The sequence below is a fragment of the Sander lucioperca genome, chromosome 22 (assembly GCF_008315115.2).
Source record: "Sander lucioperca isolate FBNREF2018 chromosome 22, SLUC_FBN_1.2, whole genome shotgun sequence".
Taxonomy (NCBI): Eukaryota; Metazoa; Chordata; class Actinopteri; order Perciformes; family Percidae; genus Sander; species Sander lucioperca.
This window is the reverse complement of record NC_050194.1, coordinates 6,555,847-6,561,293: the sequence shown is the minus strand read 5'-3', so window position 1 is coordinate 6,561,293 and position 5,447 is coordinate 6,555,847.

Below are 5,447 nucleotides of genomic sequence, written 5' to 3'. Positions count from 1 at the left end.
GAGGCTAAACTGACGCAATGAGGAGCATTAAAGGACAATTTCGGCACAAAATGAACCTAGGAGTTAATAACATGTGTAGGACGATGTGAACGCCGTGCAACCAGTAACCAGTAACATAGCTCAAACACAGTGTTTGTGATTCGACTGCTCATGACTGTTTTCCAAGATGGCGCCCGCATGTAAACATGAACGCTATTGTCTTTATAATCTATCTTTTTAATAAACTGTACACTTACAAAGTTTTCAATGCTTTGGTTTACATGTAGGGACCCTCATTATGCTATGGAAGTGTGGTGCTATTTTGAGCCTTGTTAGTGGTATAAAATAGCGATTTACCCTCTGCCCTGAAAGCTAGCGCTAGCAGCTAACCACCGGTTTGCGGTAGCTTGTTTAAAGCTAGAGACGCATTCGATTAGCATGAAAACAGATCCCAGAGAACGGTCGACTCGGTACACGTGTTATTAACCCCTAGGTTTGCGCCGGAATTGTCCTTTAATGTCCCGACTAAGTCCAAGTACTGTTCTTGTACATATGGACCTTTCTCCTGCATATTCTTCTCAGGTTCATTGATTGTTTAAATGTGCAATTTACTTACTGCTTGGTCTAAAGTAAGGTAATAAGGAGCAAAAAAGTATACTGGGGAAAATGACAGACACGATAGTGCCAATATTCCTTAAATGTGTCTTTCACATATTTGAAAGGAACTAGTGTGTGCGTCCCTGTTTATCAACAGGACAATATGAGGGAATTAGTAGAATAAAAATAAAGAGCAAAGATGTAGATGTAACTACATTGTGCCACAAGTGACAAGATGCAACAGAACTCAACACAATGGCAGTGAAAGTATGAAGTAGTGACTTGGTAACCTGACTTCATTAACAAGCATTAGATTGGGTTCAAGTCTACAGATCCAGGCCTTTTTATTTATCAAACAAAAAGTACACTTAATGCTAACTAAAGAGACTAACATCAAAGTACAGGAGTAACATCTAAGAGCGCTTCTCCTATTACATGATTAATCATATGTATGCTTTGAGGATCTAAGGATTTAACCTATATCTGCTGTATTGTTCATTCTTTAAAACATCCTGACATTTTACCCAGATATATTTTAATTTTAAAAAGTTAATATTATGAAGACCACTGCTTTTGTCCACATCTCTAATGAGGCACTGGCTGTACATCACAACCACTGAGATTAACGTGAGATGGTTTAGGATGGAACTAGTGCACATGCTGTATGCTACTGTTGGCTGTAAAACCAGTTTTGTTATACCATCAACATGTGGGCTCGTCACGTCATGGTTGTAACGTCTGCCTACAAACGAGATTTTCAAACCTGTATTTTAAACCAAATGAAAAAAAGATTTATTTTGTTGAGAATGGTGACATTCATTTACATTAAATAAAAAATAATCACTTCCTGTCACATTGTTGAAAATGTTGTATGTTGTTCAGGTGAAATACAGTTAAATAAAGTCAAAACACACACACAGCGTTTCTTAAAGCCTGTACAGGGTGATTTGAGGCGCTACAATGCATGTGTCACATTGTTTTATGTATACAGACACTGAGGCTCTATGGACAGCAGAAGAAAAAATAAATAAACCTCCAGCATCAGAATAAAATAGTTATTTCTATCCACAGCTGCCTGGCAGATGTTTCTTTTTTGCACCAAATAATGAAAAGACCACTGCTAAGTAGACTTTTACACATTGAGTGCTATGTGAAAACACAATCTACTGTACAGCAGAAACAGTTCAACACATAGTGTACAAATAAGAAAATGAAGTGTGGGTCCAGCAAACCAAACAAGGACATACAAATGGAGGTTTATAAAAGTGACCTAATGGTAACACATTTTCATTGGAGGGACAAACTCTGGTCTTGGGGAAATGACAGCATTTATGTGAACTAAAACTAAAAACTAGCATATTTAGAAAAACTGATGAATATATTTCTATATACTGTTGAAGATCATCATATTAGTCAAAAGTAAAAAATGGAAAGAAAAGCAAGTCACCCGAGGCTGACCGTAAACCCTCTACCCCCCTACTAAAAAATGTCATCGGTAACATTCAAAAAGAAACGGCGAGAATAAATTAGACAACCGAACGTACAAAATAATAAAAAGGCATGACATTTTATACAAAACAGTGGCCCTCTGCAAGAGTTGCATTAAAACAGCTTCACCTCATACACACAGCTGCATGTATTTCCTTTATCTTCTTGGAACACCTTATGAAAAATAAAAATCTCAGAACAAACATGCACTGGAAGAAATGTTCATAAATACCAAACCTGGATTCTCAGTGAAATTGTAAACTACCCATTCAACAGTTGACTAAAATATAACAGCCATTTAAAAAAAAAAAAAAAAATTAGAAAAAGGCATGTAATAATAACCTATGATCATTTTGACGTGTCAGATTTGCTGCTTGAACTCAAGGCACCGAATGATCCGAGTTAAAAGAGCCACAAGAGAAAGCTGAAGTGACAAAACGATAAACAGTCTTCTCCCTCCTGCTGAAATCACGATTATGATTAGCATAAGCGTGATGAATAACATCACTATTTTAACATGTATTCTGCTAATCCAGCTAATAATGTATTGCAAGGAATCTTAAAGGTCAAAGATAACGGTGTCTATTTTACACTTCAATTTGACAGGACAATTTATCTTATGGACGCCCAGAAAAACACACAATATTGTATTTGCAGCCTGTTTTTTTTTTTCAGATTTAATTATCAAAATGTTATCAAAAAAAGTCACCAAGCACGATCTTAATTCTTGATTGTCTCACTCTAACTGCTTATTGCCTTTTATAAAACAGCCAGTGTTAGTGCGTTTCCTACTGCATGTTGCCTTTCAGTCAGTGTTACACAGGAGCTAAACAGCAGGGGGTGGGTGCAGACATAAGCTGCTGACAGCCAAAGCTCAATATGGCTGCAGAAATCTTCAGAGGCAGAAATAATCTCTCTGCTTGAGGTAAACCTCAGCCTCAGCAGCCGAGCCAAAGAATTGTAGTTTTTTAGGGTCAGTGCAGGACAGCTAGAATGACAAATCGTAAAAACACAAATCTCATGGTGTTTTATTTTGTATTTTTTTTTGTTCTAGTCAACAAATTCCATAAAAATGAACAACTATGAATTTATCAACCAAATGTGTTTTAATCTGTGGCTGAAATTAAACCTGAACAAATGCTATATTTACCCGTTGGAGTAATGTTGGCTAAAAAAACTACAGTGCCCAGCTGTTCTAGGGATTTCTTCATCATGCCGTAAGAGGATGTTGGAGTGCTGTTGGACATCTTATCTAAACAGCTGTTGGCTAGTATAACTAATTTAGCTAGTATGGCTAACTTAAAATTGGAATGTCAACTGGATTAACTAGCTGACCTGGATAACTAAGTATAGTTACTACATGAAATTGAATGAGAGTATAATGGTCATTTGACTAGTTCAAAAGAAAATGGCACTCAGCACTGTGCATTGGCCATAAAAAATAGAATGAGTTAGCCCGCTTCAACGGTCACAGCTCTTTGCAATGGCAACGCTACACATAAATAATGGCTGCCGCTCTGATCATCCTGCTATGTTGATTTGAATGGAAATGTCTGTTCTACTATCCTTCTATTTCTATGGGTTATCCTTTCTTCTTTTCCCTTTTGTGTTGTAATGTTTTAATGTTGTTTGGACCCTACCATTGCAGATGAACTCTGGATTTTAGGTATGAAAATTCAAAAGGGACCCGAAAAATCGAAAGGGACCCGGAGTCCAGCCCAACTTCCATTAGCTACGACATGACACTGGGTTATTGTAGATGTCTTCTGGGCTATGTGCGTATTTACACATTTTATTACCTGCTGATAAAAACGGAACACCCTGTAATTTTAAGTTTATTTTCCAACATTCAACAACTACGCCTCCAGCTAAAACCTTGTGGTGGGTGTATTTGCTGAATGATTATGATGTTATAATGATGATGAATATTCAAAATGAATTCATTTCAATACACAGCATTATACAAATTTGATCTGTGGTGCAGTTCCTACAAGTTAACAATAGAGGTTGTTAAAAATCACGTATGATCTAACTACCTGATTCATACACCTGCGCTGCGGCAGATCCGCTGTTCCTTCTTATTTTTTTTACTAACAAAGATGATGACAGAGGACATTGTGTGACTATCACTATTACAAAACAAAGATACACCTCATCCTCCTATCCCACCCTCTCCTCCTCAGTATGATCCCCCCCCCCCCACCCCCACCCCCTCCCCCCTCCCTCCGTCTAAACCTTCTCTGTTCCAGCCTCATGCCAACATCTCTCTGGCTCTGGATCCCAGCCAGGGCGGCAGACTGAGACCACGCTGCTGCAGCTGAGCAAGCACCGGCATGAGGTGCTGCAGGTGTGTGCCAGTGCACAACAGGGTGTTGGTGCAGGGGAAAATGTAGAGCAGTGTGTTTTTGTCGGTGCAGGGTGTGTGCGCTCTCTGCTTTTACTTTGAGCTCTGTTGGACAATGACTGTTTCACTGTCTGACAGTCTGTAGCCAGATGAAACCTTTGTAAGGAGACCAGTAAATAATGCAGCGGTGATACAGTACATATCCCACGGCAACAAATGTTCTCGTCTGTCTCCAGCTGCACTGTTTCCATCTGTCAATTCAAAGCCAATTGAATCAAGAAATGGCTAAGCTAACAGCTAAGACCATGAGATCAAACCAGCGTTAACCCAGGATCACACTGAGAGCAAATAAGTAGACCTGCAAGCTGGTAGATCTGGGTCAATGCAGCGGACGCAACTCAGAACCGTAGGCGCGCTGACTCGCGTATGAGCCATCTCTAAAATACGAAAACAAGCTTTTGTATGCAATGCACACTGCCAAGATCTGCTCTCGCCCTGACTACACGGGCTGTGGAGCGTTCAGCCATTTTCACACTGACAGCAACAAATAAATAACATGACCATCATTATTTCCTACAAGCTTAATGACCAAGTAAAGTTGGTCCTGGCTGAAATGTTTGCAGTCAACAGCTGGTGGGATCACTGTGGCGGTTTTGTTTCCCGGACCGTTGTGGTTTTGTTTTTGTTCTCGAAACTTCTGCCTCACGTGCAAAATAAAGGAGAAGATTATGGGAACAATGGGCTTGTGATGACATTAGGTAATGTAATAATCCGAAGATGCAACAACACAGATGTAATCCGATCCTTTCGCACCATTCATCGTCTGTCAGATCCTAGTGACGCAGACTTTGGTTCAGCACCCTGGTTCAGCCAGCTTTAAACTGGATCTTTGGTTAGAATTTACTAAGCTCCACTACAGCCCATGGCAATAGAACGCTTGCACACACCAACACATGATTATTTCTACTAACAAATTAGTTTCACTGAAAAATAGTTTTGGAAGATATTGTTGTGCCCGACTGTGAGATTTAAGATTTAG